This window comes from Brachyhypopomus gauderio, chromosome 1, assembly GCF_052324685.1.
Source record: "Brachyhypopomus gauderio isolate BG-103 chromosome 1, BGAUD_0.2, whole genome shotgun sequence".
Lineage (NCBI taxonomy): Eukaryota > Metazoa > Chordata > Actinopteri > Gymnotiformes > Hypopomidae > Brachyhypopomus > Brachyhypopomus gauderio.
The window spans coordinates 31,923,941-31,946,936 of NC_135211.1; the positions used below are offsets into that span (position 1 = coordinate 31,923,941).

The 22,996-nt window shown below is 41.2% G+C and overlaps 1 protein-coding gene across 3 annotated transcripts in view; it reads right to left on the reverse strand.

Moving 5' to 3' along the window:
• slc6a1b (solute carrier family 6 member 1b) overlaps positions 1-22,996 on the reverse strand; it is a 103,365-nt gene that overhangs the window by 18,234 nt on the left and 62,135 nt on the right. Inside the window, exon 3 of one of the 3 annotated variants that reach the window (XM_077009887.1) lies at positions 18,585-18,723. The exons of the other annotated variants lie outside the window; for them this stretch is intronic. The gene's annotated coding sequence lies outside the window, so the exon portion shown is untranslated. The remainder of the gene's footprint in view (positions 1-18,584; positions 18,724-22,996) is intronic. 3 annotated transcript variants of the gene reach the window in all.

Below are 22,996 nucleotides of genomic sequence, written 5' to 3' on the forward strand. Positions count from 1 at the left end.
ATGGAGAATCAATATATCTCTCCCATGAGCAACACTTGGTAGTATACATATCATATAGAGGATATAATGTAAAATGGGTCAAGGCCAGGGGGAAATCCTGGGAGTGTGATTGGCCCAGTGCAGACAGGAAAGGTCAACTAAGGGTCGCACTGAGGTCAACTCTCTGACATTAATGGTAACACATTGCCATAGTGACATATGAATATGTGCACTCATTCCTCCAACAGGGCTGTCATTTGCATTTAGCTTTTACGTTTTTGTTTAATGCCCATTTCTTAGTATAATATGACCAAAACAATTACATCACAAATATTTATTTTGGCAGTGTACCTCTGTAAGGTGGAGTGACAAGACAATATACAGCAGAGTAGAACTGTGACCTAGATACAGCTTTAAATAAAGTCTTAGTGTATTTACACATTTCATAACTGTACCCAGTGGAGGTGAAATCAGATACCGTGTATTATTCTGGCAGAAAAAAAAAAAACACCGAAGTAAAAGTCTCAGTAATTCTGAATAGCTGAAATGTACATAAAATATTAGACTTCACTTAAATAATACTCATAAAAATTAAAATTCATTTTTCAATATATAATCAACTGTAATCAATATAAATTTTCTGAATATTTTGTGGGCTTAAAACCCTGGAAATTGCTTTGTATATTGTCTTTATAGATTTTGGGTGGTATACATAAATCATTTTCAACTAACATCAATAGTCCCTCTGAGATCAATCTGTCAAGCTCTATGCAAGGGTAATTAGCATGTTACTGCATTCCACCATGGATTGACAAGTAATAAGATTTGATGTGAGGCACTAGACATTGAGCTTATGAAAAAAATAAGTTCTCTCAAAAAGCTAAACAAATATCATGTAAATCAGACCTAATTTTTTTCATCACTAATTTTATAACAAGAGCCTATTTTGTTATTGTACCTTGACTCAAAGAATTTAAATACTAGTAAAGTTGGAAATGTTCACAACAGAACTGATTTCTGTGAGGCCATTTAATGATAACAGTTTTGATCATGCAGTGAAAGTAGCTGAGCATTTAAAGCCATTGAATTCCTTAGGCAGGTAATAATTTACTTTAAATCATTCACAAATATGTGAAACAATATACAGTGCACCACCGCGGGTAGTCTAAAAATAGTCTGAGAGAATGCCTGTTCCCACAGCAGCACAGTGATTTTAAATATCAGTATAGATTCATAATTACTTCTTTTTTCTTTTTTTCTTAAATGGAACAGAAAGTGCTGATTTGATTGGTTGACAGCAAGTCCCCTCGGGCAGCCGGCTGGCTGGGTTTCTCTCTTTGGAGTAATGGAAGGGGACAGAAATGGATTCACCAGTCTGGGCTTATATCAGGAGTTAATGACTTTTTTCTTCACCTCACAGCACCTGCCCTCGCTGCCTGACTGACAAAAACAAGCGTGTGGTCTCGAAATGTTGCTCCTTCCCATTGGTCAGCTCCTCAGCCAAGATATTAACTAGACTTACTTTGCTTGAGTCGCACTACTGGTACCAGACACCACGTCGCCGTGTTCCTGGCTTGTGAGTAGTACAGTCACTCATAAACAAAAATACTGGCTACGAACTAGGAGGATTTGTAATTCTTCACAACATTTCATGTTTATTGTTTCAGGTTTGTTTATTAATCAATAATTAAAATACTTTTATAATAAAGTATAAAATCGCTCTTTGAATAAGTGACAAAGGTAGTAACATAATGTATGTATGTTTCATGATACATTTATGACATATTATTTGCTTGGGGACATATATATTAACTAGGGGGGACAGGAAGTACTACAGGAAGTACTACACAATTGCTGTATCTGTAAATGTGTTGCTAGGTAACAGTGCAGTAAGCGTGTGTGTTTCCTGGCCCCCTGTGAGCAGCGTCCACGTTCACTGCTGAAACAGGATTCATTAAGTTTTATGGAATTTCCACTAAGTACCTTGATTAGGATTCGGAGGTTAATCCAAATTCACATAAGCCCCTGAAATAGCATACATTGTTTGGTATTAATGCCCTGAGAGGGTTTGCCGGGTTTCATTACACAATTTACTGTCTTCTAGAGAAACGTTTAATTTCTTTTGGATTAGACTTTATACATGGTTAATTATTATTGATTTGCCCTCATTTGGAGGTATATAAATGTTAAATTTTGTTATTAATATATGTGGTTAGTTTGGTTTTTAAGCTTTGTTTGTGCAGGATGCAAACTTGTATGCACCTTTTTCTACATAGTTCTACTTTTTACTTAAAAAAAATGTTTTTTATAGTTTTAGTGATATTGAGTCATAACTGAATTAAATTGCACCATGTTCGTGAGCGTCCCAGACTGACAGAACGCTTAAAATGTCCTAGAACATTAGGTAAATTTTTTCATTGGGGCCAAAATTCCTGGCTGCAACCCTGTGTGAAACAGGAAAGCAGGCAATATACTCAGTGACAAATCAAAGGCTTAAACATATGAAATTTGGCATGTCTTTCAGCTTCATCTGCACAGTACGTGTACCACACAACAGCACTTGCTGCATATCTGATCCTTTTTGTTTTGCACAAAACGGGCTGACCCAGCCATGGCCACTGATGTATGGACTGAAGTCTGCAAGGGGTCTCGCACACTGAGTAAGCACTCAAATCTCTCCCCCATACGTTTTTCCCCCAGAATGCATCATATTACACAGTGATCACCAGTCTTCAGAATGGAGGTCAAACAGTGGTGGCATTAGCTTTGTGATGCGCTATTTTAACGATCCAACCAGGAAGACACAGATCCAATTGTGGAATGCAGTAGTTTTTAATTGTGAAGTGAATACGGAGTACTCGTACAGATGAATAACTCCGTAGAGTGTGTGAAGTGCATGAGTGCGGTGGTCGAGGTCAGGACGGTCGAAGTTCACGCCGGGTAGACAGAGGGCGTGTTCACAATGTTTAGTGTGTTTATGGGGATTTTTGACCATTTTTCCAGAAGCGCATTTGTGAGGTCACATACTGATGTTGGACAAGAAGGCCTGCCTCTCAGTCTCTCCTCTAATTCATCCCAAAGGTGTTCTCTTGGGCTGATGTCAGGATTCTGTGCAGACCAATCAAGTTTATACACGCTAGACTCTGCCATCCATGTCTTTATGGACCTTGCTTTGTTCAATGGTGCACAGTCATATTGGAAGAGGAAGGGGCCAATGCCAAACTGTTCCCACAAAGTTGGGAGCATGGAATTGACCAAAATGTCTTTGGTATGCTGAAGCATTGAGACTTCCTTTCACTGGAACTAAGGGGCCAAGCCCAGCTACTGAAAAACCCCACACTATAATTCCCCCTCCACCAAACTTTACACTTGGCACAATGCAGTCAGACAAGTACCGTTCTCCTGGCAACTGCCAAATCCAGACTCATCTATCAGATTGCCAGATGGAGAAGCGTGATTCGTTACTCCAGAGAACGCACCTCCACTGCTCTAGAGTTAAGTGGTGGCGTGCATTACACCACTGTATCTGACACTTTGCATTGTACTTGGTGATGTATGGCTTGGATGCAGCTGCTCGACCATCCATCATTCATCCATTTTCATCCACTTATCTGGGTCCGGGTCGTGGGGGCAGTAGCCTAAGCAAAGAGGCCCAGGTTTCCCTCTCCCCCACCACCTCTTCTAGCTCTTCTGAGGGGATACCAAGACGTTCCCAGGACAGCAGAGATATACAATCTCTTCAGCGTGTCTTGGGTCTTCCCCGGGGTCTCCTCCCAGTTGGACATGCCCTATTGAGGCGCCCAAGTGACATCCGGACCAGATTCCCAAACCACCTCAACTGGGTCATCTCTAAGTGAAGGAGCAGCGACTCTACTCCAAGCCTCTCCTGGATGACCGTATCCATATCTTATCTCAAAGGCAGAGGCCAGACACCCTGCGGAGAACTCAATTCAGCTACTTGTATTCGCGAACTTATACTTTCGATCACTACCCAGAGCTTGTGACCATTGGTAAGAGTTAGAATGTAGATTGACCAGTAAATCGAGAGCTTTGCCGATCCGCCTGTCTATCTCTCGTAAACAAGAACCTGAGATACTTGAACTCCTCCACTTGAGGCAAGGACTCACTCCCGACCTAGAGAGGGCACTCCACCCTTGTCTGACCCTTGTCTGAGTACCATGGTCTCAATTTTAGAGGTGCTGATTCTCATCCCAGCCGTCTCGCACTTGGCTGCAAACTGATCCAGTGAGAGCTGCAGGTCTGAGCCTGATGATGCCAACAGGACCACATCATCCACAAAAAAGAGATGCGGAATCCTGAGGCCACCAGACTGAACCCCCTCTGCCACTTGGCTATGCCGAGAAATTCTGTCCATAAAAGTTATGAACAGAATTGGAACAAAGGGCAGCCCATGCGGAGTCCAACTCCCACCCAGGAACCAGTCTGACTTACTGCCGGCCATGCGAACCAAGCTCCTGCTCCATTCGTACAGGGACTGTATATCCCATAGCAGCGGGCCACATACCCTCTAGGAGCCTTGCAAGGATAAAAAGCTGGTCCAGTGTACCACGACCAGGACGGAACCCACATTGTTCCTCTTGTAACTGAGACTCGACTATCAACCAGACTCTCTTCTCCAGAACCCCTGCATAGACCTTAACAGGGAGGTACGGAACCAAGCCCATTTGGACTCATTGTCACTGGCCTCCCTCGGGATGCGGTCAAAATTCTGCAGGATGTGGAAGTTAATGACCTTTCTGACAGGTTTCTTTGCCAGATGTTCCCAGCAAACCCTCACAATACGTTTGGTCTCCTTCCCAACCAGAGAGGTTATGTTCCATGTCCCAAAAGTCCCGAGGATCGGTACGCCTAGGCCTCCGCCTTCTGCCACTGCCCAATCCACAAAGCAGCAGACCTCTAGTACTATGTCTCCCACAGGTGGTGGGCTCATGGGAGAGTGAACCAACGTGTCTCCTTCAGGCTGTGCCCGGCCAGGTAGAAACCAGGCCACCAGGCACTCACCAAGGAGCCCCTCTCCCAGGCCTGGCGCCAAAGTGAGGCCTTGGTAACCCTGATCCAGGCAAGGGTATCTGGGTCCAGTTATTTCTAGATTCCAAACTGCTCAACCATGGAAAACCATTCCATGAAGCTCTCTGAGCATTTTCTTTAGCTAATCTGTAGGCCACATAAAGTTTGTATGTCTGTAGTGATTAACTCCACAGAAAGTTGCCGACCTCTTTGCACTATCCGCTGACACCGCTTCATCAGTTTATGTGGCCTACCACTTCGTGGCAGAGTTGCTGTCTTTCCCAAATACTTCCATTTTCTTATAGTACAGCTGACAGTTGATTGTGGAATATTTAGGAGCGAGGAAATGTAATGATGTATTTGTTGCGCAGGTGGCATACTATCAGTCCCACACCGGAATTCACTGAGCTCCTGAGAGCGACCCATTCTTTCCCAAATTCTTTCACAAATGTTTGTGCATTTTAAACTTTAATTATTCCAACTTTAATCATTTTGCTAATTTATTTTTTAGTATAACTGCCTGGAATAGTTTTGCAAAAACAATCTTTAAATAGCAACAGTCAAGAGCCTAAAAAGACTTGTGCACAAGACCTGACCATTCTACGATGCTCTCAGCGCCGTCGTCATGGCAGCTGGAAGGTTGCACAGGGTATACAGCTGCAGACGAGAGTCGTCATTCCAAACTACGAGGGCACGGGAGGCTGTCAGGCTCACGCCTGCGCAACTGGAGCTCACAGCTGCAATGTTTTACCAGGACCGACTGACGACGTCATGCTCATGCAGGGAATTAAAGATCAATTGAAGGGCTCGTCTGAGAGTTTGTTTTTTATAAAAAAAAAAACCCAACAAGCACACAAAAAAAATGCTGTTCAGAGGCAGTACTGCCATTGCAAAGCTGCTGCATGAATGCACGTGCAAAAATATCTGTGAGATCATTAAGATGACAGAGCTTTGGGCTAAGGGGAACAGAAGAACTTCACATCCGCATGAATCAGTATATAGTGCAAAGAACACAGAGGTAATTGGGAGGAGGAAAGCGGATAAGCAAACTCTACGTGGCAGCTGTCTACTGTGCTTCCGCTACAGCTGTTATTATGCCTTCATCTGCATCTGAAGGACCTGTAGCTGGAAGTCAGTTTGTCTCACTGTAACCTTATTCCTTTCGCAAACGCATGAAAGACCTGCATACACAACACACCCTGGAGAATATCTGGACTTTATTCATTCTTTTAAAAGACATTTTAACCTAATCTGATCATTCATTAATTTAACGCAATATCTGGAAAAGCTTCTTCTCTTAACATGTTTTTGTTTTTACTTTAAATTGTAGTTATTAGAGCTTAAATATTTTTAACTTCACAGAACCTACTGATTGAAGCACCTTTCATATATTTCTTATTTGAAGAAGATTTGACCCCAAATTGACACTGAACACCATTTATATTTTGAAAGTTATAAAGTAGGACAAGACCATATACAGTTCCACCACTGCAGTCTCAACAACTGACAGTTCTTCTGTTCATATACATATCCTGTGATTTATTATGGCTTGGTTAGAAGTTCTAGCTCATAAAGATGTGTGAGGTGGCCTGCTAATAACATTTCCACAGAGTACAATCATTTCCACAGAGTACAGTACTCCACAGAGTACTGTCCATCCCTCTGCCTTTGTCCCAAAACTCAAGAGATTTAGCAGTCGGCTACACCGTGATAGCCAATGTGTTTTCTTTTGTACTGCCAAAATGCAAAGTGGCCAAAATTCTACTACATTCAAAGTGGTACGGTTTCATTTTTGTCTCATGACAAAAGTTCAAAGGGGTACAATATTCCTTCAGGCTACAGAGCACCTCCACTCTCTGTCAGCCTGTAGAACTTTTTCCAATTTTATAACCTTCTTCTTGGTTTGAAGGGTGCATTCAATTTTTCTTAGTGAAATGGCTTTCCCCAATGTTATAATTATGTGGTTATAAGGGGGAATTATTGGTTTTGCTGTATACAAGGGTGTCGTACATAACAGCATAAAGCTGTTAACAAAGGTTCACAAGACGTCATCATTTTAAAATTCTATACTGATTTCAGATCACTTGTCTGCAGATTGTTACCTTGATAGCTTTGCAGTACCAACATGTTTTCAAAGAGAAAAACATAATAAAAATCATTTATTTCTGTATATGGAAAAGTATTAAGATGCTAAAAACCCAAGCTGTAAAAAGCATTTGTACTATTAGACATATGTGAAGTCTAAGCAGGTATTTTACTCTTCCGCTGTTATGTAGACGCATTCAGGCAAATTAGACATCTAATGACCCAACAACTGCTTCACAGATCAAATCCGTCAGCAAACGTTTTTCTTAACATAACATCATTGGTCAGCACAAAGCATTATGGGGGAAAATCACCATCTACTGAACGATAAGTAGGGTTGGGCAAAATGATAATCCAGAATGATGGGTGAAAGGAAGAAGAATGTGCTAAATGCTATGCTAAAAGTACTTTGAACAGCCACTGTATAGGAAAAATGCTACACAAAGAAATTTGCCTTGACTAAAATAGTTAATATTATAAATTGGTTCTACATATTTTCTAAATACTTTCTAAATAAGTTTCATAGTGAAAATGTGGTACCAGATTATTTACTACACATATCAATAAACTAATCTCTAAACAGGACTTAGAAAACAATTAAAACAAAATTTATTAAGGAGATATTAGAGATGTTGGAGATATTAGAGATAGGGTTAGTTAATGATTGTGGGGAGGCACTGAGACAGTACAGGGTGGTTAATGAGTGTGGGGAGGCAGTAAGACAGCACAGGGTGGTTAATGAGTGTGGGGAGGCAGTAAGACAGCACAGAGTGGTTAATGAATGTGGGGAGGCAGTAAGACAGCACAGGGTGGTTAATGAGTGTGGGGAGGCAGTAAGACAGCACAGAGTGGTTAATGAATGTGGGGAGGCAGTAAGACAGCACAGGGTGGTTAATGAGTGTGGGGAGGCAGTAAGACAGCACAGAGTGGTTAATGAATGTGGGGAGGCAGTAAGACAGCACAGAGTGGTTAATGAATGTGGGGAGGCAGTAAGACAGCACAGGGTGGTTAATGAGTGTGGGGAGGCAGTAAGACAGCACAGAGTGGTTAATGAATGTGGGAAGGCAGTGAGACAGCACAGGTGTCAGCAATCTCTTCTTTCCAGACATATCCAGTCACCCCATTTTACCCAATTCATTAATATGGCAACCTGTTAGTTTGATAGCACTGATGCTTGTCTTTTTTTATTTTTTTATAGGCCCTGTGAGTTAGGAACAGAGATGTATAGTAACAAAGGAGAACTACATCACTACTGTACAGGGGCGGTTTGTTCATTAGGGCGATTGGGCGACGCACCACGAAAGGACGAAAAGGAAGTATTTTTTTCTCACATTCTATCACGGTATTTAATTAGCAATGCCTGTTTTGGACAGCATCTCTTGCCTCTGAATGCCATTGTCCAATCAGCGTTGAGGTGCATTCCCTGTAGTACCGCCCCTTCTGGGGCAATTTGAGTCTAACTGAAAATCGCCCGACTGCTCTTGTAGACTCTCATGTTAAATGTTTTTTTCTAAAGTGTAGGCGCTGCAATGCAATGTCTATGGGTTCCGGGAGGGCTCGCTCTTACGTGCTTACGTCAGACGTAACGTAGGGAAATTAATCTGCTCAACTCGGCCAGCGTTCCTTCAACTCAGAACAACTCAATTGTTTCATCAAGAGAAGTGCCATTCTGTCGTCGTAATAATCAAGATAAACTAACAACTAAGGAATTAGGGCCACTGAGACCAAATTTAAACATCAAAAAAGTGAAGTGTCCACAAAGGGAGGAAAAGAATATAACAGAGTATTTTGGCGAAACTGGTATGAACAGAAAACATGGCTAGCAGGCTGTGAAGTAGCTCGCGCCCTGTTCTGCTTTCCCTGCATTCTGCTCCATCCTTAATGCTGTTGCCCATTTATATTCTAACACCTAAAATAAAATGCTGTCTGAGGAATACAGAAATTATTGTGAGTGGGAAAGATTCACTTTAATTAATGGTAAATCTGGCCTCTCCATGTTTAAATTTGTGAGGGCAAATTCAGAGATGACAATATCAGTTAAATGTTCAATCATTGTAGAGCTTTAACCAAGATGATATTTACAAATATATATCGGTGCACAAATACTGTACAGTTTATAATGTAAAGAGAAATATATATTTATCATTATATTTTCATTGGTTAAGTCACTGTTTTTTATTTACCCACTGAAATGGTCACCTTGGATGTCATCACAACAATTGCCCCCCCTGAGATATTTGTCAGAGGCCGCCACTGCTACCGTATTTAAGTACTAAAATGCTGTATCTGTACTTTACTGGAGTATTATTTTTTCTCCTACTTCCACTTTTACTTCACTACGTATTGTCCATTAGTTTAAGACTTTTACTCTGATACATTTTTATGTGCTGAATAACCCGGACCCAGTTACAATTCTAAACATGTTCGTTAAGAATCAAACCCTTATCATGCACAGAAGACACACCAGCTTGAGCTATCAGTAAGCGCTAGTTAGGTTAGCTGTCTTAACTAGCTAGCTAACCTAATTATATTCATGTTGCTGCTTGTTTTTACATACAGAACACTTGTATTAGTAAGTGATATATAAACAATTTGATAATCAAAGTTTGACTGCTTTCTATAATTAATACAAAACATAATACTTTTTACTTTCAGTACTTGAGTAATACATTTTAGAATAAACTACTTGCAATACTTAAGTACAAAAAATGCTGAATACTTCTGTACTTCCACTTAAGAATAGTTTTTAAACAATGTTCAACTACTCAAGTCACTTTTTTGATAGAGTACTTGTACTTTTACTCAAGTATGGGTCACTAATACTTTACACATGTCTGCTTGGGAACGTTTGCTCAGTCTTTGAATACAGACTAAGGTCTGCCCTCTATGTCACGGTCACGGCTCCGGACCCTTCCCTGTGGGCGTGTCATTATGTCGTCTGCGTGCAGTTATGTCCATCTATGTACTTCCGTGGGTGTGGGTTGTTTGTGAGCGTGTTCGTAGTCGCACCTGTGCCTTGTCTCGAGATCACGAGGGTCTGTGTTAATCACCTATATAATGTGCGTTCACGCAATGTCTTGTGCTCGTCTTTGTCTAAGCTTGTGTCGTGTGAGTGTCACTAGTTGCAGTGCTCGCGCTGTAAGCGTCGCACTTTCGCTTTTGTCCAGCACATTAAACGTTTTATGTCTAGGACAACGTAAAAGATCAACAGTGGATTAAAGGAAAAGGTTTGGACACTAAGCAGTAGATCTGAAATTAGAGGCGTTAAGAAATTAACCCTAACTCTACCCTAACCCTACCCCAACCCTTACCCTAACCCTAACTCCAGTGGCGGACTTGGCAATTTGGGGGCTCAAGGCAAATTTAGCTAGGGGGCCCATCAACATTAATATGCGAGAAATAAGTTAGCTAGTCAGGGGGCCCCTACAGTGGGCTGCAGTGGGAGGGGCCCAAGGCAGTTGCCTAGCAACGCCGCTATGCAAAGACCGCCTCTGCCTAACTCTAACCCTATCCCTAGTTTTGACCAGTCAGTCTGCCATTAGCAATCTTAAGATACTTTTAGAAAATGCTACAAAAGTGTCTATTTTGCAATGTTCGATTCAGAATCCAATTTTTACTTTAATTGCTTTAATTGCTATACACTGTTCCAGTATTCTCATGATTTTTAAGTAGTGAAAAAACCTAAATAGTTTTACTATTACATACTGCCATGTTTATGAATGCTTTCAGAGGGCCAAATGAGATATGTCATATTAGTATGGTGTACTAAGGTTTTACACGGAGTTAATCAGCATTAATTCTGTCAATTCTGAAACAATAAAACATTGTAAGCAAATACTTCGTTATGCAACTAACATACTGAAATTGTAATAATAAACCTCTCCAACTTTCAGAGTGTAAATTACAGGTCTCAATCTCTGGCTGATAAGCTTTGGCATGAGCAATTGAAGCCCACAGTGTTCGAATTTGCTCTCTCAGAAACCAGGAAGCCAGCTGCACCAATTATTCTGTAGGACACAGAAGTGCTATCATGGTTGTCCATCAGCTGTCCCAGCAAAACCACATACGTCGCCTTCTTCCTGCCTCTGGTAACATCGAGCCAACGTCGATACGATTCTGGCACAGGCTTCTTTCCTAGGAAACAGCCAAACAGTGCGAGATAACCCTGCGTCCCGAGAGGACTAGGAGTTACGACGGATTCACTGTGTGCATAATTAATAATGTGGCAGCTTTGATTTCTCCCTGAGAAATTGCAAATGTGATTTTCTTTTGTAATGAACTTGTTCAGGAAGCTGAGATTATGTTCTGAAAGTATTTTTTAATGACTTAATAATAGACTCTTTTTCCCGCACACCTGGTGGTTGATTGAGTAATATCACTAAATACTACATAAATGGATAAAGCAGTGTACTGTATAGGCTGAAACATTTTATGGACTGGCCATAAAAATGCATTAACATTCAGAATGACATCAGGGTACCTCTTGGTATACTATCATGTCCTGGAGTGTGCGTACTTTGACCAGTCTCCAAAAATAACCTTTCAGTTCCTTGAGAAATAAAGTTTCTAAACTTTGCACCATGCACTTTCATTTTCAAACTACCTTACATATAATATTTTGGAACTACTCAGGCACCAGTATACAACAGCTGCAGACCTTCCAAAGCAATACTTCACAATTAAACCTATAAAACACCGCATGATACACATGAACAGTAAACTCCAGTGTGATTTAGCCTCAGGCAATTGACACCAGACCATCTTCTGTGGTAGAGACTTTCATTCTACTCTGCTTGATGAAAAGTCACCAGCTGTCAGATCGGACGAACCCATGGAGCATTTGGCCCTAAGGCAGTAACTGAATGTGACTATATGCTTGACTAGTGTGTATATTAGCCCACTGGTCCCAGAGCTGTAGGGTCTGGAAAAAAAAATCATTAACCAGGGGAGTCAGTTTAATCTGTAATACATCAGAGGCTCTATTGGCTTGAATAGTCAAAAATTCACAATGCAAGGTTTAAAATAACAGATTAATTGTTTTCATTGATACTTGTCAAAAGTATTTGATTAAATCATTAGGAAAGTCAACTTTAGTTATCTTGCTGCTGACTGAAATTATTTTGAACTTAAGGTCAAAGTTGATGTAGTGATGTCTATTTTAACTACAAACATTTACTACACAAAAATATATATTAAGAGTAAGACCTATCACAGTGAGGTGTAGCTGTTAAGGTTTGTAAGGTCAGAAGCAGCATTGCACAAGCCATCAGGGTGATCCTGCCAACACCTGCAAACTACACTCAGAATGCAAACGCTGGGCAAATGTTGGCACCTCTAATTACAGCCCCCAGTTCTCTGAATCAGAGACCTTGACAAGCAGTAGGTGGTCTTGTACACACAGTATAGGGCTAAAATCTGCTTGGGAGCGCAAACTACAGCACAAGACAAGATGCCAAAATCTAGGACAAACTTAAAAGAGGAGATATGAACTTATGGAACTTGATTTACCCACAGCATCAAAAATGAATCACTAGAGCCACCAGTCATACAGTCATACAAATGACACGAAGAGTGGAACAGTGATAACTGTAGTTAGAGAGCGATACTTCCTGATATTTGACTAAAGGAAATTTGATTAGAGTGGTTACTCCTCCTTTGTGATGGAAGAAACACACCAGTGAAAGACAAAACCCAAAATGTAAAACTCAAACAGATAGATAGTAAAATTTATTTCAATGCAGAAAATAATAATATAATATATGCTTATTATCAGAGAATAATGAGGTAGACAAAACAAAGCAATTACAGCACCTGTCATCATTTTCCAAGCCCTGTCTAAAGCAGTCTGGCTACAGCTCCGCCCTCAGAACGCCTCACCATCAGCTGTTGCGTCTGGGTCTTGTTTGTGTCGTCACACTCAATGTATTTATAGCCAATGTTGTACCATTGTGTGTGGCCGTCTTGCTAGCGTTAGCATTGCTTACTCTCGTTAGCCCATTTCCCCTGTTCCTCTGGTTCATGCCTCGTTAGTTTGGTTCTTGTTTAGCCCATTTGACTCTGTAACCCTTACGGCTACCATTACTGGGCATGTCCTATTAAAAGTACTCTGTACTCATGTCCAACAATTTCAGTCTTGGTGGGGGGAGGGGAGGTGGGTGTGGCAACAACTGCAGACAGAGTTGGGCAACAAACACAGTGACAGACCTTAAGAAGACAGTGATGTGAGTGTGTGTTGCGTGATGTAGACCAGAGGCACCTCAGACACATGGCTGCAGCACTTCCTGGCCAATGCCACACCTGAGCTGGCACTGTCTGTTGGCTCCTCCGCCTTGTGTTTATGCTTCCTTGACGTTGGCTCCGAGATGCTGGCCAGCTCTCCCCACTGAATATGTTGGGACATCCTTTGGACCGGCGTTTCAGAAGTTCTCCCTCTGCAGTGGTAACGTGGATGGATTCCCTCTGGCATAGAAATTTAAGGTGGCCCCATGTGGTATCCCAGTTGTCAGGGAGACCATGGGATGAGCTTACTGCTTAGAGGGGCGGAGCCACATTGAGGGTGCTGATGGTTTTGTTGCTCTTCGTGTACATGTACACATTTACCGAAGGGAGCGCTGCCAAGTTGTATTCTGGAACAGGTCTGTTCCTCCCTAGTCCCAGTTCCCACAGCAAACTGGGTCGAGCGCTTAGCATTTCGTCTGTGGGGGCTTCTGGGAGCATGTTGGGCGAAGCGCCTTAGACTAGCGGATTACCTCCAGCCTCACAGTCTACGGCCGCATCAGCTTCCACGATGCCTCTGTTTCCTGCTGCTCTGCTCTCTATTGTTCTTGCACCCGTGTTGGCTTCAGCGTCTCAGGTGCCACATGGCGGTTCTGCCCGTGGTTGGCCAGCCACCTTTGTTGTGGTTCCCTCCCGGCCGCCACCTTCCCACTCCCTAGCTCTCAGACCTTCTCTCCAATCTTTCCAGGCCTAGCTGTCATCTGTGGTCCAGGACTGGTCCCAGTCCCAGTGGACCTGTGCTTGGCAGAATATGGCTTGGCGCAGTCCCCAGGTCCCCAGGTTTTCTCTCTCCTCTCCCCTCTCCTTGCTCCAGGTCCCACTGTGGCACGTGCCTCAATGCCCACAGTCTCTGCAGCTCCTGTTCCTGCTGCTAACCCAGCGCCTAAAGCCTCTTCCACTGAAACCGCGCCAGTGTCTGATCCTCCTGCTCACTGACCCTATGCTAGCCGAGGATATTTGCTCCAAAGCTTCAAAATCCTGTCAGAAATGTGAGTGTTGTGTTTTCACTGAAAATGTTTCCTCGTTACATGTCTTAGGTTTGTCACTGGTTTTGCACCTACCAGAGATTCTCTCTTCCAGGTCTGCCGTCTCAAGCCCATTTTAGAGCAGACGCAGTTAACCACGACAGCAATCAATGCACCCCAATATTAATCAATGTAATCTTCTACACCAGCTGCGTGTGACACGTGGCACTGACACGAATGAAGAAACATGCTTTTGGGTCTATTTTTGTCGCTAGTCACACGTGGCAGACCTTTCTACCTTTCTACCCAGAAACTATTCTTGCTATATCCAGCCCTAGAACAAAAACAGAAAATATCTTGCATAAGTTATATTTTTAGTCAGAAGCATTAAATAAAACAGAACATAATTTGTTTTAGTTCAAAAGCAGGAAAACACAGGGGAAGTAATCACTATTACTGGATCATTAACAGATTTTATATTTTATTAATTTCCCACAGATTCAATGTGCACATACTGCAATACTGTAGTAAAAGTAATCAAATTGCAGTGAATCAAAATTCAGCCATGCAGCCATAGTGCTTCGGAAGTTCTGAGACGTAAACCTAGTTTAGGTCAGGAAAAGCAGATTTTAAAACCACAGTGTTCATTCCACGGGCTTCTAAAATTCCATGAGTGCAGAGTGTTTTTTCCTAGAATCATTGCGACACATTTGGCAGTGTGTCACACCTCTAGCCAAGAGGCTCCCCCAATTTTCACCTCCCTTAATTCTGATGGTGCGAAGGTGTTCAACAAACCGATTAGCTGCTGTTTTTTCACTTCTGCCACGTATAGCTGATTACATCTCTCACAACAGCTACAATAAACAGCTCCTGCAGTAATGATGCAGTCAATACAGTTTACATTTTTGTACTAGTTACTTCAGTGCCTGTATTAATATATTTATATATATGTAGCATATGTAGAGCAATTGCAGGCTACAGTGCCACAATTATTAATCATTCATCTCACTCTTGACAAGCATGTCTTTGATGTTTTTGTCTCATATGTGGGAGATTAGTAAAGGATCCTTAATAAGAGGATGTGGTCTCAGCATCATGAGGTATGTGGTCTGTGGTATGAGCATCATCCTGTAACTGTATTTTGAAGAGTTTACAGCCACCATGTTTGAGAAAAGGATAGAGAGGAAAAGAGGAGTAAACCTGACATTACTATACAGAGACTTATGTGCTGTAGAATTACATTTAAAAGCTACAGGAACTGTAATGTTGACACACGGCAGGTGAACAGATTAAAATGTCTGGCTGTGTGTACAGGTACATGGGGAATAGGTTAACATGGGCATGCCAAGTGATGTGAGAAAGGTTAGATGTGATGGCAGGGTTAGGGTAAAACTGTAAATATTGCTGCTGTATTCATACAAAAGAGTAAAACACAATGAACATAGTGGGCAGCTCTAACCATTTCTAACCCTAACGCAGAAATTACTGCCAAGTCGGAAATCCCTCTGTCTTATGCAATTGCCGCCCCCGGTCTCACGCAGAGGGCTCAGCACTGGCCCCTCCCTGCTCCCTATCCCCTCCCTACCCCCTACCCCCTCCCTGCTCCCTACCCCCTACCCCTTCTCTGCTCTCTACCCTTTGTTCCCATTTATAGTAAGTGCACTACAGGGCATGTAAAGTTAAGTCAAGAGTCACGAGGCCTCCAGGCCCACAGTGCATAATAAAAAAAGAACATAAGTGTAAACAAGAAACATGAGCTTTAAGTCCGATGAAGACATATAGGGCCACACCAACCGCTGCATGACACAGCCACTTTGGTCAAAATCTCAACAGTTTATTTTACTCCCTGAATATATCACTCTCAAAAACACCAACAATACACTTCAAACTGTAGCGTAGGGATTATGTATGCTATGTATGTTTGTGTGAGTTTATACATGAGGTGAATAACTGCCCTGCACTTAGGTTTTGCTTCAGCCATTTTGTGCAAGTTGCTAGCTGGCAAAAACCTTCCATCTGTCAAAAGCATAACTGCAACCCTGAATCGGTACAATCGCTGCTATGTTGCTGACATAACGTCTCAAATTGTAGTGTCTGAAAATGCACTAGTGTTATATAACTAATTCATAATATAACAAGCGAAACATATATTCCATATACTGTATATATATTATATATTCTCTCACAGTTCATCTGCAGGAAGTGACATGTATTTGTTTTCATATAAGGGCAAATATTGAAGTAAAACACGCCATTTTAAAACTGAATGAGACAGTTCTCAAAAAAAAAAAACTGCCATTTTACTGCCATTAAGTTATCCTCTTTTTGGCTCTTGCAGTGACATCATTTGCATATACATCATTTGGTGAAAAGATTGAGAACTTGTCCTGGGCATATCCATTGTAATTTGTACTTTTGAGAATGTTTGTTCTGTGTATTGCAATAAGTGTGATTTAGTCTAAATTAAGCCTCTTATTGTCTCATGCATGAAGCTAAAGGACAATAGCCCCATGTTTACAGCTAACAGTTTCTACACTAGTGAATAATGTTGGACCAAATCATATTTATTTTGCTGGTTTTGATTATTAACTTCATTTGGTCACAGACTAATGGTCCCTCCAAGTTCTTACACCCACATATAGCTGTCAGGCACACACAGGAAGTAAGAGGTCCTGTTGCTGAGATGTCTAATCTAACAAGTGTGTTGTGGAACTCGGGAAACCCAAACAAATGCTTTTTGTTTGGGGACTGAGGAGGACATGAGGTCCTGCTCAGCAGCCATCCAATCACGTCCTTAGGATCCCAGATAATGTACCTGTTTAAAAACAAGGATTTCTCACCTCAACTACACTTTCTATTTCACTCCAGTAAATGGTTATAGATTTAGTGGCAAACTGTGAGATTGACAGGCACTGTGACTGAAGTTACAGAGCATACTAGGAGCAACTTATTTCAGTCTACAAGAAGCCACCATTTGAATCTGATTGGTTCATTATATAGCAAACTCTGCTATGATTGGTTTATTTGGTGAGTGGTTTGAATGGCCACTGGTGCTCAAAACCTGCCACATTCTGATGTGCATACAGACAATATTTCATGCACTGTGATGCCTCATATGGATGGACCAGTTAATTGGAAGAGGAGTAACAGGAATAACATGAGAAATCAACCTCACAGATTGCACTGTAGAATAAAAATCCTTAAAATGTTTCAAGATGGAGATGCAAATTAGGAAAGAGGCAGATGAGGAAATCCACATTAGATCAGACAAAGTGCACATGTTGTAACTATCCTTCTTGACAAAACATTGCATTTAATTTTGACGCCTTACTGAAATTAAGGAAGGCAAGAACAGAAGACAAGGTGTGGATGCAGACCTTATATCTGCGCCTTTCTGCAGAAGCACCAGTGCCTGATGAACACAGAGGCCTTAATTCAAAGAGCTTTGACATAACATGAACATTAAAAGACAGTTGGAATTCCATCCAACAGGGTCTCAATTATGAGTGAAGTAATGATAAACAAGCTTATTTTCAGCTCATCCATAAAGAAATATCATACATCCACTGTTATGCACAACACAATATTACTTGTCAGTATGTGCACAAATCTAAAGGCATCGTGGAAGCTGAAGTGAGATGTTTGGGGACCATTTGGGGACCACCTGGGGGACTGGTGTAGAGGGGCTGGTGTAGGGGGGCCGGTGTAGGGGGGCCGGTGTAGGGGGACCGGTGTAGGGGGGCCGGTGTAGGGGGACTGGTGTAGGGGGACTGGTAGGTTTCTTTCTCTGAGGATACTCAGAACTTCTAAGTGTCTGTTCTGATTGCCCTTTTAGAGTGTCCTTGGTTACCAGTGTCATCACTTTCACTGGACCATCGCCAGACAGAAGGACCTGGTAGTGAATGAGTGATACCAAACGTACTGCAAGAACTGAGAAACAGGCTGATTCACAGCACAAAGAGCTTTCACGTAGAATGTGACTTTCCATTAACAATATTGACTTTGTCATTCTGTGCAAGAAACTGTGTTACAATAGACAGTCATAGATCATATGGTGGAGCAAACAGTAACATGCAAATTCAAACTGCCAACTGCATGAATCCTTTCATTATCAATTTCACATCTTTCTTCGGACTGATTGGCCAGGCTGCAACCTTTGATTCTTCACATCGACTTCTTGTGGTGAATGTTCTCAACCTGAGCAGTGAAGTGCTTCTAGAGTCCCATGGGCAAAGGGATTCACTCCATTACCTCATTGACTTGGAAGATTATGGTTCAGAGAAGAGGTCATAGTTGCCAGATGAAGACTGTGAACCCGCTTCTGGAAAGCAGACTTTCATTGCCAGGATCCAGGCTGACCAGGTGGCTGTTGCAACACCTCAGAATGACACTGGTGGGCGGAGACCAAAAACATGCATGAAAAACGTCCTGGCAGTAGACACAGACCTTTGGTTTGGTGATGGACTCCACTGTTTATCTCAGGGTTTCATGGTTTCTGTCTTTTGTGGCCTCCCAGCACAGAGACACAAACGAGCTTTTCACATTTCCTCACTGCATAAGGTGTGCAGTAATGCCCCCTGCACCACAACCACACCCTCTTTCAAATCAAAGATGTGTTTTTATCAGTGCTGCATACCCTGACAGTGGGATTCAAACCTGCTGTCACAGTGCTACTCTACTCTACACTCTCCATGCATTTCACGCAATACTGCAAATATGATACACAAGGATTATCACTGGTGATATTTTCTTTCATAAAATAGCAAATTTGTTTCATGAATACACCATAACAAATGGCATATATACAGTGATCTGATTTTGGAAAAAAAATATGTTTAAAAACATATGAATTTTGAAACCTGCATCCGGAATGAATAATTATAGTTCTTTAGCTTATGTGGACCATCTCAACAGAGGCAACTGTATTAATATGCTGTACGTACCATGCCAACCAGTAGGTGGCAGCAGTTCCAGCAATGCAGAGATCAAGCTTGTATCAATCAAAGAAAGGCGGTGTGTTCAATAAGCACTTGGAATTCAGTTGTGTAACTACATTTTATCAACAGAACATAGTTTCTGGTTTTCCCGTTAGACATCAAACAGGTTCTGTCATCTCTTCATTTGGCACTATGTGAACATTCGGACAAAAGCAGCTGTACAGGCCTATCTCTTGATTTAATGAGTTTGAGTTAATGCCTGATCTTCATCACTGCAGCAACAGAGTCACCAAAGTTCCTTCAAGCACACTTGCAAATGCAGAGTCACACTGCCTGGAACAAAGACAATCAACGGCCTTTTGTTAAACTGTGAACAAAACCCCCCATTCCTGGACACAAGTAGCAGAACGTCGAGCCTGGGTGATGCTTTATCAGCGAGGAAATTCTATCCTAGTGCCACAGGAAGTCAGGATGTCAAGCTTGGACAACCTCAAAATCATACATGACACTATAACATCTGGGTATAGTTCATTTTAAAAGCATTGTTGTTTAAATGGCATGGTTTAACGAAACTTCACAGTTTCATGAAAATAACTCGAACAGTTATACTATTTTAACTTGTGCTTGGTCCACAAACCCTCTTTGTTTGGATTATCTTAAACTCAGAATTTGTGCAAACTGGATGCTCTCTTTCCTCTTTGTTTGTGATAATTATTTCTTTACTAAACAACAAACTGTGTCTCATTATAACACAACACTCAATGACGTTACTCTTAGTCATTACAGTCTGTGACCTTGACCTTTACTCTTCGACCCTGAGAGAACAAACCAGCTGAGCTCATTAACATACAGCCACGACGATCTGCTGTTTAGACTTGCTTCCATTAGGCATTGTTATTATATGTGGTTTAGTAGGAGTAAAACTTCCTATAATGCACTTATGACAATATCTGTTTCCACAATTTTGTCATATTTCATCAGTTCAGTACACAGCAGGCATTGCTGATTTTGTCACACTGCATTACATTTAATAATTTCAACAGCTTGCAGATTTATGGAAGACTAATATTCATACAAAAAATGACATAGACAGTCCCTCCAATGAAACTACCCTACAGCAGCTAACATATATTTGAATGTGAAAATATTACTTCATTGAAAGAGAGAGCTAATGCATAGCACATTAACCTCTACAGGCAGGACCGCTAGTGGCAGAGGTCAATATTTATGTTTGCTTCACCAAGCACATAAAACAAAAGGGCAAATATACAATATCAACTTTCACACATTTCTGAATATAGCTAGCCAAAGTGCAGCTCATGCAATGATCTGATCTAACCTTCAGTGAACACTGCCAATCCTAAGTCAAGAATCATTCCAAGTCAATTATCTTAGTGTTAAACGTGTTAAACAAGGACTGTTGTAAAATGTCATACTCAAGCACAAACTGAAAAAAATTACTTTGTGGTATAGTAAAATATACTAAATTAACGATCATAATTTCTACATTGATTCAACGAGAACTAGAATTTCATAAGTAAACAATAAATTTATACACTATTTAATAATGTAATAAATGAACTGTGTGGAAAGAGTAGGTTTTATTATAGATTAACTTACTCAAACTATTTAAATGTTTTATTGTCACTGCACATAAACCTAAAAATGCTGACTCTCACAGAGGGATCGTGAGGAAGAGACGTTGGGGTCTGTGTGGGAGATGCTGTGTGGATTATCTCGGTTGTAAGGTAAGCTATTGCCTTCCTTTATTAGATTTATGATAATACCTGGTCCATCAACATTTTTGTACTTTGAAAAAAGTGAGTGTTCTGTGGTGTTGGGTTTAGAGTGTTTGGTGGTATTGGGTTTAGTGATCGTTTGGTGGTGTTGGTAGTGCTTGATGCTAAATATGTACAGTACATCTCTGTTCATAATGACCTTTAATGTTCACTTTAAATCACATAATCTCAGGAATGTCCAGTCAGGGTCATTTCTCTAACATTACATTAATATAATATATTTTATATTATTATATAATACATATTGTATTATATAATTCTAATTTTTGTAGCACAGCTAGGTTAGCTACTGGATTAGAAAATGAACAATCGATAAGTCTACGCTTAACTATACAGGAAAGCCCTGCTGTAACGTGTGAGGAAGGAGGATGCAGAGACGAATATTCATGGATTACGTACAGTTTTAATAGTTAAGGAGCGTGGATAGCGCACAATGAACAGTAAACACATGAATGTACAGGCACTGTGCAAACGCACATTATATACTGTAGGTAAACTTAACCAGACCCAAGTGATGACGAGACGAGCTACAGGTGAGATGGATGAACTCACGCACATTGAACCAAACCCAAGAAAATACACACATGCACATAACCAGACATAGACCACACCTACACACGCCCAAAGGGAGGAGGCTGGGGCTGTACCGTCAAACCCGCTGTTTATTTCACTTCTATTATATAAAACAAGAGGGAGCTTAGTCAATAGCAGTTGGATGAGCGGAAAATTTAGTTAGCTACATAACGTTAGCTAGTTAGTTAGTTAAAATTAGCCATGTTCCTGTGGATAAGCGATCCACGCATGTTACAGTATTGTAGCTGTTTATGTGGTGATGACTGACCTAAAGTGGGCAGGTAATTTGAATCTACCAAAATTAAAATTAGAATTAAAAAAATCTATGTTTTTATGAACATTGATTAAAATTTCTCCATGTGACTTTTGCCTGTCAACAGATGTTGGAGGTATTTGGTTATTCTCTGGTGTTTTAAGGTTGGCAAGTGTCCAGTGAAACTGGGCAGATTGAGGGCTTTGCTGGAGGTGATGGGTCTGTGCGTTCACACCGAAAGCGATAAAATCGCGCTCCGTCGCCGAGTCGCCAGCATTGCGTCGCGTGGGGGCGTGTCCAACATCACATCGGCATGCAGCACGTGACAGATATGCAAATCACGTTTTTAAAGCAGGACGCAATATTTATTTATTTTAATCTATTGATGACAGGACACACGATTATAAAGGAGTGCGTGTATAAAACAGTGTGTGTATAAAACACATATAGTATATAAACCTAAAATGTTTATGTATTTTTTTTAACTTTTTACCCCAGACCCAAAGATCAAAAAGGAATTTTAAAAATCATAACCAATAATAGGGTATATGCTAATTTATTGCAGATGTTTTTTAACAAATGAACAGTATTCCCTCCAAAAATAAACATTTTGTACTGTAAATAAACAGTGACACATCGTAAAGTGCGGGACATCCAGAGACAGCCACTGGCTGTGTTCGAAATAGCCTACTACATACTACTGGCGTACTGATCGAGCCCCAAATCAGTATGCCGTAGGCCCTATGCAGTATGTGACCAAAATGAAATTTTCCAGTACGCGAAACATACCCGGATGACCTACTACTTCCGCAAAATATTCCAGTATGCGAACAGAGCTATCTTCGTAGTGTACTGCATCCCATCATGCAACGCTACGATCATGTGACCCCGTAGTATGCTTTGCTTTTGTCGCATACTGGAAACTATACTACATACTACTACGAGGACCGGTATGCAGTATCCAGTATATACTGAGTCCAGTATGCAGTATCTAGTATGTAGTAATCTATTTCGAACACAGCCAACATCAATCTCTCCTCCATTTTGTAATCGGAACAAATAATCAGCAGGAACCAAAGTCAGAGGTGCGGTTTCGGAGGA